This window comes from Amphiura filiformis, chromosome 1 (assembly GCF_039555335.1).
Source record: "Amphiura filiformis chromosome 1, Afil_fr2py, whole genome shotgun sequence".
NCBI classification, from domain to species: domain Eukaryota; kingdom Metazoa; phylum Echinodermata; class Ophiuroidea; order Amphilepidida; family Amphiuridae; genus Amphiura; species Amphiura filiformis.
The window spans coordinates 23,686,210-23,698,665 of record NC_092628.1 but is presented as its reverse complement, the minus strand read 5'-3'; the positions used below and the strand labels follow the sequence as shown (position 1 = coordinate 23,698,665).

At 38.4% G+C, this 12,456-nt stretch overlaps 1 long non-coding RNA gene across 1 annotated transcript in view; it reads left to right on the top strand.

Annotated features, from left to right (window-relative positions):
• The first annotated feature begins 1,346 nt into the window (after positions 1 to 1,346).
• LOC140172567 (uncharacterized) overlaps positions 1,347 to 12,456 on the top strand; it is a 37,367-nt gene continuing 26,257 nt past the window's right edge. Inside the window, exons 1-2 of the long non-coding RNA XR_011861742.1 lie at positions 1,347 to 1,476; positions 10,672 to 10,707. This is a non-coding gene — a long non-coding RNA (uncharacterized lncRNA). The remainder of the gene's footprint in view (positions 1,477 to 10,671; positions 10,708 to 12,456) is intronic.

Sequence of the window (12,456 nt, the reverse complement as noted above, 5' to 3'; positions counted from 1 at the left end):
AGTTATTAAACGTGAACGTAGCCTATTGGGCCATTATATTGATTAAGTTGAAATGTTATCGCCCCATGAAATTGAGTCACTGACAATGATGGCGGATTATCATTAAAACAACCTTGCTCAAATATTATTTTATTTCTAAACGAAAGTTGACGGAACTTAGTTTAACCTATATAGCTTTAATACATTTATTTGTAGATTTGTATAGGATTGAAGTAAAACACGTTTAGATTTTTATGATTGATAAATCCAGTTTCTACTCTATTAGACTTTCACCATCTTGACACCATGCTTCACGAGGGAAAAGGTCAATCGGGACACAGGCTACGGTACTACACGCTACCCTGGACATAGCCTCACATAGGTATAGGCCTACGATCCACTTAAAAGAACCAATCACATTATAGGCCTAGCCAAATTAGATGGGCCCTACCCCCGGCCCCGGGGGCCTACCTCTCAGAACAAATAACTAGGACCTAAGCCCTTGTCTTTTTTCCAGACATATCATTTTGTATACGCTAGATTATTCATAAGAAATAAAAAAGCAGCTCTTCCTCTTTTTTGTTTTAAAAAACCCGGACTAGAGCCGAGGACGAGAGACATTTTTTCCCCTAATAATAGACCTAGTGGGGTATCGTAGCGTAGGTGCATAACATAATTATAGGTTAATAACTGCGCATTAGTTATTTGGAGGGGATTGTGAAAAATCTAAACACTTTGCCTTTGGAACCGAGGGATATTCCGATCCGAGGTCCAACGCAAAATGTTTAGATTTTTCACAATGCCCGACATATAACTGATGCAAAGTTAGACTAATACTAAATACGACACCTTCGAAACAGCGTGCCTTCGAAATATCTTGTAAGCTAAAAATATGCTGAAGATCCAAATTAACAACCGCATTTCATTGGTAAAACAAACGCAAACAATCCGCCAATAAATGGCAAAATATATTATGCATCAATGCTGCAAGCCGTGTGTCAGCGGAAGGATAATTAGGCCTATAATAAAATGTGATTCAACGCGGAAAACGGTGTATGCGCAGTATACGCAATTGACGCTCATGTATCAGCGCGTAATGCCGTCGCGATAGCCGATGCGACCACGCTTCGCAAAAGTATTTTTTATTTACCTCTTCGGAATTAAACTTGCTCAAAGTTTAAGGTTTTACCGTCGTCACCATAGACATACCAATCACCCGATTCGACTTGACTATTGCGCCTGTTTTCAACGCGTGCATACTCCGCGTCGTGCTCGGCGTTGCGTTGCAGACATCGCATACAACGATGCGTGATCGAAAATGTGCAAGGTCAGTAGAAATGCTTTGTATATAAATATCAAACATATAGATTGAACACACTATTCACCTGCGGAACACTGAACAGAAACTATCACCATGTTGCGAGCAATTATATTTATGTTAGTACTGACGGTATTTGTAACCGTTAATTGTAACTTGCATGAAAGTGCAGATGATGGGTAAGTACAACTTCTTCATTTATTCAGTTTGTAAATTACTTACTAGACACAATGCAGTTATGTTCTGGATCTGGATCTGGACGTTATCCTCTGAATAAACGAGTACCCGCATCGCATTAGAGTTGGTACAAACCAATGACCTATAACTGGAATTGACGAAATTTAATTGAGGTAGGCCTATTCCCTAATGGCGGTCTTGAAGTTTTCGTAGTCTGGTATGTCTAATATGTCGTGGGGCAGTCCGTTCCAGTGTGGAATTGTCCATGGGAAAAAGCTATTTGCGTAGGTCGCTGAGTTAGAGAATAAACGATAGAAATTTTTATTTTGCCTATCCTCTACCGTGTGATAGACGACAGGCAGGTCCAATATTTTGAGTAGTGGATGCCGGCGCAGCCGGTATCCACTACGATAAAAATATTGGACCTGCCTGTCGTCTATCATAGGTAGAGGATAGGCAAAATAAAAATTCCTATCGTTTATTCTCATTCTTAGTCAGTTAAATATTATTTTAATAACTGTAAACAATTTTTTTAAAGCAAAAAATAAGTTACCGTCATAAAAACTCCCCTCATTATAAAATGAACGAAACTTATTTACAACTTTCACGTATTCTGTTGCGCGTACTGCTAGCGCGTTGCGTATTCCGCACTAGTCTACGCACACGGCGCGATACATACGCGCACCTCTACAAGCGTGTAAAGCATTATCAAGACGCATGATGACGTGGGGTCGTCTACGACCTGATAAACGGCACCCGAAATCTTGCGAGTGTCCAATCAAAAATGTGTCTACGAACTAAACCACTCCCACTGACTAAGAATTGACTCTAATTTGCATGTATGAAGATGGGTGGTGTCGTCTGGTCATTCGTGTTGGTCGGGTGAGGTGGTCCTGCCAGTCTATGTCGACGAGAATATGTCGACGAGATTGTGTGTAATTCTGTACATCAAGCTAAGTCTGGTAATAAGGCAACAGATATCCAAACTTGTTTCTAAAACAAGTTTCTAAAACTTGTTTCTAAAACTTGTTTCTAAAACTTGTTTCTAAAACAAGTTGCTGGACGAACGATTGCTGCAATTTTCACCAACATTGGAACAAATAAAATTGTAAGATGGATACCGCTAAATATTTTCTGCCCTTCATGGGACCAGACGAATAATTTGACATTTGTGAAAGTGTAATTGTAACAAGTTCTTTCGGAGAAGGATGATGATCAACCGTGTTCATGAGGAGGGCCAAATTCATGATATCCATACCTCATTGCAGAGTTTTGTGTAACCTCCAATGTTGTTTGCCTATCGTTTTTTAACATCTCTATCGGTACTTTACCCATGCCTGGTGACTTCCTATCTTTCATGTTTCTTATTGCCTCTTCAACCTCGGAGGTGAGGATTGGTGGGTCTTCCTCTTGCTCTGGGTTTGCCATTGCCTTCAGCATTTTTAACCGGTTATGATCTGATGTTAGGTTTTAGTTATAACATTCTTCCATCTATTTGATATTACCTTCTTCTCAATCAAAAGATTTCCATTCTTGCTCTCAATGTAAAGAGCATTTTATGATGTAATTATGTTTTTCATATATATGCTTGTTTACTGTTAAGTTATGTCATAGAGTGTTTCACCCATTTTTTCATACAAATGTTTTTGCTTTAATTTATGCGTATCTTGTATCTATATTATTATTATTATTATTATTATTATTATTATTATATGTACTTTACAACCTGGAGTGCAAGGCAAATTAGCATGGCAACTTTTTCACTTTTTAACAACTTTAGTGTATATATGTTTGAGCAGTTTCTAGACGAGAACAACTCAATTTAAAGCCATTCTATTTTAAAAACAATAATATCAGTTAAATTTAGAAAAAAATGAGTTCACTCACCACTAATTGCAACATAATCCATTTAATCAATATTCATTTCAGAAAAGCATTTACATAACACATCAAAAGTCCCCGTAAATTAAGTTAAATAATGTTGTGGAACAGTTACCTAATTTGTATAAATCCAAAATACCCGCTAATGCAGGGGGTGAAATTTCAAAAAAACATATCAATGTATTGCTCTCATCATAAGGTTTCAGAAAAAAGTATAGTTTGACCGGTCTCCAACATAGGCCTACAGTTTTTGAGTTATAGGCAAAAAGATCAAAGGTCAAATTTCAGGGGTCCACATGCGTCTGAAATTAAAAATGCTCCACCAGGATTTTTTGCACCAGGATTCAGGAGGGACTTCTAATGGTAAGTCAGGCTTACAAAAGACTTTGAAGAAAAATATTTTACAAAAATCTTAAACTCGTGGGGGGGCATGTGGGGCTAAATCCCACCGGAGCCACTAAAAGAGGGAGAGAGAAGAAAAAAATCGTACGGGTCCTTCCCCCGTTCGGAGCGAAATTTATTTTAAAGGCAGCGGGCTGAATGACGTAAGTAAATGAAGCGGAGACTGTAGGGAAGAGTCGGGTAATCCCGAACATATTTTCATTTAAGCCTATTACTACACATTAAAGAACGTAAGATAGAATAAACCATACCAATATCAAGAGTGGTATTACCCGCCGTTCCCCTATGTTTACTATAACACATGAGCCTTGAGCTCTTTTTATGTTTGTTCATTCATGGATAAATGAGCGGCTTTCAATGGTAAACAAAAGGTTAGCTACTGGCCCATTGAAATTGTTTAATTGCATAATAAATACAATATTGATCTCGCTCAAAATATTTTTATACTTTCTCATGATGTTGATATACATATGAATTGTAATATCATAATTTACTAATATATAATAAAGAAGCGGATGATTTTATCCATATGTTTAAAAAACATCGTCACCCTCATAACCAAAGTGCCTAAGTCATTATTACATGTTTCTCATTTGCAATTTTGATTTTCTGAGTAAATAAACCCATAATTAATAAAAAAAATTCCACCTGCATTCTTCATTAACTTGTGGAATACATAAAAAAGATGAATTCACAAGTTAATGAAGAATGCAGCTGGCAAATTGATTATTTATGGGTTTTAATACTCAGAAAATTAAAATTGCAAATGAGAAACATATACTAATGACTTAGGGACTTTGTTATGAGGGTGATTTACAATGTCATCGACCCTATATCTTCATGGCAGGAATCGCCATGGTAGGTTGAATCCACAGCCACGATTGGCCATTTGGTTCAGACCTTTGAAGCTCTTTGAGACGAATAATTAGTCGAGGGACATGACTAAGGCTACTCACAATAGCCGGGTAATTAATCTTGGTTGTATACCCCATTGAGGTCAATGGTCATCGACTTTTATACTGCCTACAGTGAGTGCAGCTGTACTACACGCTGTAGTCCATACAGGACCAACGCAATATAAAATGGTCAGATTTTGAGTTCAAAGCGCACGGCCAATTTTCAAAGCGCATTCTAGCGACTATCATATCTGTTCAACACGTATTTTCAAGTGTATGAGACCACATCTGGTTTCTTGAGAAACATTCATTTGCGGGAGATATTCATCAATTTCTAACCCAGTATCCGAAGATTTTCGTCTGATATCAAAATCGTGCATAGCAATTCACGTGTATCGATCCCGTGTATTCATTTTAGTGTCTCTGCTGCACCAAATAATTATTAGCCAGGCGGTGTCGGTGTGCGACATTAAATTTGTAATACTTGATTAGAGTTTTTTTCTGAGAACAACAACAGTATACGTTCTGTGCATTAAGAGTGTTTACAGTCCATTTTCTCAATGCAGGCACATTTCATGAGAGTGTACATTCAACGTCCAATTTTCGAAATTGGGTGACTTGTGCTTGGCAGGTGTAAAATACATCTGACTGGGCGTTTTTTAATACGTAACGCATAAAGGCATTGACATCATCGATATGTAGAAGTTGTCTATATAACTTAAGATTTGAAGATAGCTATACGTTAGAATTAATGGCCGAGTGGTTTAGCGCGTTGGTACACGGGTACAGCGCCGGATTTACCATTGGGCCAGATGGGTCCGCGCCAAGGGCCCCAAATTATCCTTGCATCTTCCTTATTATATTAGTCCTATAAACACCATGTTTTGGGCCAAAATAAGGTACAATTTTGCGCTTCGCGCATTTTATTTTAGGCTAAAATAGCCTAAAATGTATTTTTTTCACGCACTTTGCGCGCAAATGTCATAGTAAAATCTATGCTCGTCTAATCCTTAATTGTAATACTCCCGACGTCACTGTCGACCTTATACATGTTATACCTAAACCAAAACTTGGCCTTTTTAGTGCACATGCCTTCCTCACGGTAAGTCTGGGCCTCCAGATTTAGGCCTGGCCCAGGGCCCCCCAAAAGGTAAATCCGGCCCTGATTTTGATATCAGACGAAAATCTTCGGATACTGGGTTAGAAATTGATGAATATCTCCCGCAAATGAATGTTTCTCAAGAAACCAGATGTGGTCGCATAAACTTGAAAATACGTGTTGAACAGATATGATAGTCGCTAGAATGCGCTTTGAAAATTGGCCGTGCGCTTTGAACTCAAAATCTGACCATTTTATATTGCGTTGGTCCTGTATGGACTACAGCGTGTAGTACAGCTGCACTCACTGTAGGCAGTATAAAAGTCGATGACCATTGACCTCAATGGGGTATACAACCAAGATTAATTACCCGGCTATTGTGAGTAGCCTTAGTCATGTCCCTCGACTAATTATTCGTCTCAAAGAGCTTCAAAGGTCTGAACCAAATGGCCAATCGTGGCTGTGGATTCAACCTACCATGGCGATTCCTGCCATGAAGATATAGGGTCGATGACACTGTGTGTCGTCACCCTCATAACCAAAGTCCCTAAGTCATTAGTATATGTTTCTCATTTGCAATTTTAATTTTCTGAGTATTAAAACCCATAAATAATCAATTTGCCAGCTGCATTCTTCATTAACTTGTGGAATTCATCTTTTTTTATGTATTCCACAAGTTAATGAAGAATGCAGGTGGAATTTTTTTATTAATTATGGGTTTATTTACTCAGAAAATCAAAATTGCAAATGAGAACGATGCGTGATCGAAAATGTGCAAGGTCAGTAGAAATGCTTTGTATATAAATATCAAACATATAGATTGAACACACTATTCACCTGCGGAACACTGAACAGAAACTATCACCATGTTGCGAGCAATTATATTTATGTTAGTACTGACGGTATTTGTAACCGTTAATTGTAACTTGCATGAAAGTGCAGATGATGGTAAGTACAACTTCTTCATTTATTCAGTTTGTAAATTACTTACTAGACACAATGCAGTTATGTTCTGGATCTGGATCTGGACGTTATCCTCTGAATAAACGAGTGCCCGCATCGCATCAGAGTTGGTACAAACCAATGACCTAAGACTGGAATTGACGAAATTTAATTGAGGTAGTCCCTAATGGCGGTCGTGAAGTTTTTGTAGTCTGGTATGTCTAATATGTCGTGGGGCAGTCCGTTCCAGTGTGGAATTGTCCATGGGAAAAAGCTATTTGCGTAGGTCGCTGAGTTGACTCTAATTTGCATGACTTGTATGAAGATGGGTGGTGTCGTCTGGTCATTCGTGTTGGTCGGGTGAGGTGGTCCTGCCAGTCTATGTCGACGAGATTGTGTGTAATTCTGTACATCAAGCTAAGTCTGGTAATAAGGCAACAGATATCCAAACTTGTTTCTAAAACAAGTTTCTAAAACTTGTTTCTAAAACTTGTTTCTAAAACAAGTTGCTGGACGAACGATTGCTGCAATTTTCACCAACCAACATTGGAACAAATAAAATTGTAAGATGGATATCGCTAAATATTTTCTGCCCTTCATGGGACCAGACGAATAATTTGACATTTGTGAAAGTGTAATTGTCAGAAAATTAAAATTGCAAATGAGAAACATATAATAATGACTTAGGGACTTTGGTTATGAGGGTGACGACATTAAATTTGTAATACTTGATTAGAGTTTTTTTCTGAGAACAACAGTATACGTTCTGTGCATTAAGAGTGTTTACAGTCCATTTTCTCAATGCGGGCACATTTCATTGCATGACGTCAAACTTTTTCTAGGTCAAATCTGTCTCGTTTGAAGGAACTCACCGCTTACAGTTCGTTTTTGCGGAATATCAATTTTAAAAAAGGAGTCATTTTCATTGTCCTCATAATATTAGCTTGCCAATAATATGATGTTGTCCGAGCAATATATCTATGCCCTTTAACGGGTAGTTAGGTCATGGGTACATCTTCGAACTTGGCGTGTGAAGAAACAAAGTATACGTTGGCCCAATCTATAAATATGCTTGTTTACGTTGCTACATAAGTTAATTTATACATTAAGGGGGTGTGCAATAATTATGAACCCCCCCGAAACGGCCCGCCAAAATTGCTTACTCCCCTCCTCTCGGCCTGCCAAAATTACTTGCCCCCCCCCCTTGAACATGCCAAATTTTTAGGATCCCAATTTGCAAACTCTACATATATGTTGCGAGCGGCAAGAAAATTTGCATATTAAAGCGTTTCCGTACTGTTTTCCCAAGCCTTTTAGAGCGTTGAATTAAAAAGACGCCCCATGAATGTGTGCCAAAATTGCTTGCCCCCCCCTTGGCTTCCCAAAATTTCTTGCCACCCCCCATTTTACCCTCCCCAGGGCTCATAATTATTGCACAACCCCTAATGTGCTTTAAACAAAATTGGTAAACCCCTCTCCATCACACGCACCCCCACACTCCCACACACTTTCTAGATACTGCACTGGGTAGTGGGGTCAACAAGTCATAACTTCCGCCGGTACATTAACAATTTGTGCCCCCGGTTCCAAAACCACTACGCCACTGGTATTCACCCTGTGCAGTAAGGTAGTACTAAGTTTCCCACTATAGACTGCATGTGGCTCAATCACAATTATTCACTGTGCGTTTTCAATGGTGCAATGTAAAAGTTGCTGGCTACAGAAGGAGGAAATCCGTAATATTTATTGTGACTTATTGTTAACTCACAATACAATCGGTCATTTCAAATATTAAGTTTTAGTATTGGTTTTGGGTTTGGTCACGTGGTTTCCTCTTATCCTCCCTAAGCTCTTGAATTACGTCATTATCAATATCTTTGTTCGTAACCTTTGTTAGAACTTAAAATTTGTAGAAAGGAGTTTTAGGTTGTCATTTCAGTTTGTTACATTATGGTGTAAAAAGCATACTCGCGTGGTCTGAAGTATACCTGATCTACTAGTATACAAAAGAAATGTTAAATTTCGCAATGCAATATTCATGAGCAGAGAAATCGAGCATGTCAATCAACATTTAATTGCGTGGTCTAGAAAATCCAATCAGCCAAGACAATTTTCATTGTGAAAAAATATAGACCCATCGAAATATTTGCTCTCCAGATTACAAAAGGGGTGACTCGAGTGATATAAACAACATGATATCCGATCCATATTTTCATTCAATATAAACACAGTCGGATATGTGTCCGCTATTTGCTTAGCAAAATCATGACAATTAGTCTGAATAAGCTATTATATACTTAATGGTCCTCTCTACACTAAAGTTTAATTTATTACTCTATCACTGAGCGAAAAGTGGTTAGTATTTGACCAATGAAGTAGTGTCGCTTTTCATAACGCAACAAAAAGAGATCTACCTCATTGGGTAAAAGCCAATCGCTGTCGCTCAGCTATGAAGTATATATAAAGCAATAGATGTTATGATGCGCAGAAATAAATTCTGCTTCCAACGCATTTTACAGATTTGTAATACAATAGCCCATTTTTGAATAATGGCCACTATTTAAGTGGGGTTAGTTACTTTTTTTAGATGTTTATTTTATAATTCGTCGGTCGCAACACATAGTGGCGTATAGGATTGGAGCCGGCTGTTATCATATAATAATTATTTATTTTTAACTATCAAAGATACAGTTTTATAGCTTGAACTTTAAACTTCAATTTCAAATGGAACCGGACCACTGATAGATAACAGTGGAGAAGTAGAAGTATCGATACCGTTACTAGTAGCATATCCTTCAAAAACGTTTTGCTCGGAAATATATTTTGTCCTTCACGTACGCCATTATGTGTTGCGACCGACGAATTGAATTAAATAAAGACACGTTGGTACAGATCAAGCCAATCGGCGGTCACATCCTGGTCATAATTAACTCAAATTTTGATTTCGACCGTTTTACCATCTAAGAGCCGATTTGGTAAGACGTTACATAAACAGCCCATGCCCCTACTTTGCCTATACATTCAATTGGGATAGAGTCTATAGCGTAGAGCCTGCAAGCCTTATAAATCATTTGAAGAAAGTCCAAGTTTCATTCAAGGCAAGGGTGGTCACAGGATCCTAGCCTTATAATTATTTCAATTGGTTGTACTGTTGGAATTTTCTCCCCGGTCACTTCCACAGGAGGAATTAGGGGAATTTATTGCCTCGCGACTATTCCCCCGCTACCGAACGTTTTGCTTTTTCTTGATAGTCACAACGTGTAGGTAGCTCGTTGATACAACATCCAGTGCCTTCTTAATTTCTTTATTTGTCAGGACATGGTATTTGAAGCAGGGTCCCAGTGTCTTGTCAGTAAAGCCCCTGGATCCAATTTATACAGTGAAGTATTTGAGTTCCCATCCTGCCTCTTGTCCTTCTCTTCAAATTTATCTTTTCGTCAGTGGTTCACTTGTACCATGTTCTCTTCTACTGGTCAGCTCAATGACTAAACTCAGCTTCTCAGTGGGTGAGTATAATAGATGGTAACGACCGTGGTCCAGTTTGTTGCAGGTCCTCAGGTTGGCTTGTGTAGATGTCCAGCTTAGCCATCCACATTGTTGAGCCACGCTGTACAGGAATACCAACATCTGTTCCTCCGATACTTCTTTCACTAGATAACTTCAAAACTTTGTGGCAATTTAAATACAATCCATGTCTTCTATATATATCTCCATCTAATAAACCTGTTAGCACCTGTTGGAAAGTAGAATCAAGTAAATTTGGGCTGTTTATTTCTTCTTTATACTGTACTTGTGGTGTATAGCATATTTTCACCCTTTGGTAATATTTTACACCCATCCCAGGTGTGGACCATAGAGAAACCAAGCACTTAAACTCGTGGGATGCACGGCCCATAATATATAAGACTACTATGTTTGCTCAAAATGTGTTGCTTTGCTGTTATGTTATCACTTATTTCTATTGTTTTTGTTGCCAGATTATCAAACTTGGCGAAACGAGGCAGGAGTGCATGGTAAGTATTCATCTAGGATCCTAGTTTATGGATAGAAGAGCAATGTTCATAGTTTTTACATGGAAAACTAAAACGATTTCAAGAATATTTGTGTCATGAACAAACTTAAATATTACATTCCGTATCGAATACCTCATACCTTGTATTGTACCTTGATTAACCATCTAAACTATGGTATACAGTAAGCCAAAAAATTGACTTGAGGTACCAGTTATGTTCACCCTCTGTATATCCTAAACAAAGACAGATATGTCATATCTGTCATGTCATAATTGGAACCAGCAGCCAATAGCTGCATCTTGTAGCTCGAATTTAAGACACCATTTGTTGAAATTGTTTCAGGAAAAAAACCACGACGATCCAAATACCCTGCAAGAAAAAGAGATTAATCTCAAATGAAGTTGGAAACCGCGGCAGTATGATGCCTGAAATGTGCTCAGCAAGTAAACAAAAAATGTTATCTGCATGTTTTTTTTGTGTGTTCTTTTATGCTGAAAACTTGAATAGGCCTGTTTGCAATTTTAATTTTTCGACCTCGTGTTACTTAAACATTCATATCTTTTCTCAGGAGTGTCGTAGGGTAGTGAGTGAGGTACCAAAATGCGCAGGACAATCACTCGCATGCGTTTATTTAGCAAACATACAAAATTAGTCGCTAGATTTTAATAGTGGGTAAATTTCCTAACCATAAAGAAACTTTTTTTGCGTAGTGTAGTACGGGTATTGGCTGCTTGTTTTAATTTTGACATGCTTGTCTTTATTTTATACAGGGATGAACACAACTGGTACCTTAATTTTTTGGCTTACTGTAATTATTTGGGGGAACACCTACACATGCTTGCTGAATAGATTCATCAGGTTTGAAGACAAATAATTTTTTTTTTTCATGAGAACAAAACCAAATTTTACTAGTTTGACGGTTTCGCTTTTCATGGTCGAAAAGCATCATCAGAATATTCATTGATGATCACATCTTCCGGTTAGACGAATTGTCACTCAGTAGAGGATCATATACATGACTTATAAGTGGGGCCCGTCGTCCCTATTCATGACGTTGGATCCTCTTCTACGAATCCAGATCGATTCCTTGATGCGTCTTATATGGGCGTTGCACCTTTTGCTATGAATTTTTGAATTGTCCCAATCTATTACATGGTTCGGTTGAACTGCATGCTCTGCGATAGCTGATTTTGATTGTTCAGCTTCTGACTGTTTGCGTGTTTGACACGTGTAGTTTTGTTTTGTCCTTTCCACCCTCATAGTTTCTTTTTGATGCTCTTTGAGTCGCGTTGCAAACTTTCTTCCGTCTCACCAACATAAGTGTGGTTGCAATTGGTACAAGGTATAACTCGTAGACCAAATCCGTGCTATTGATGGGGTCGACCTTGTCCTTGGGGTGGACCAGCGGATTGCGGAGGCTAGTGTTTGGCTTCATGGCTGTTGCTATGCCATGTTTTCTAAATATCGTATTGGCTTTTTCCGCAAGCCTTTGGTTTGTGTGTCAGTGTCCATTTTCTTTTTAGGTTTCTTTGCCCGTTTCTTATCCATATTTTCTTTCACTTGCTTAAAAGCCCAATTTGGGTATCCACAGCAGCCGAGGGCCTGTTTGATCTTTATTTCTTCTTGTTTCTTATCCGCGTCCTCAGTTATGATGGAATTCATTCTATCAAAAAGGGTCCTGACCACCCCAAGTTTTTGGTGGATAGGGTGGTGTGAATTAAAATTGAGGTACTGGTCAGTGTGTGTGAC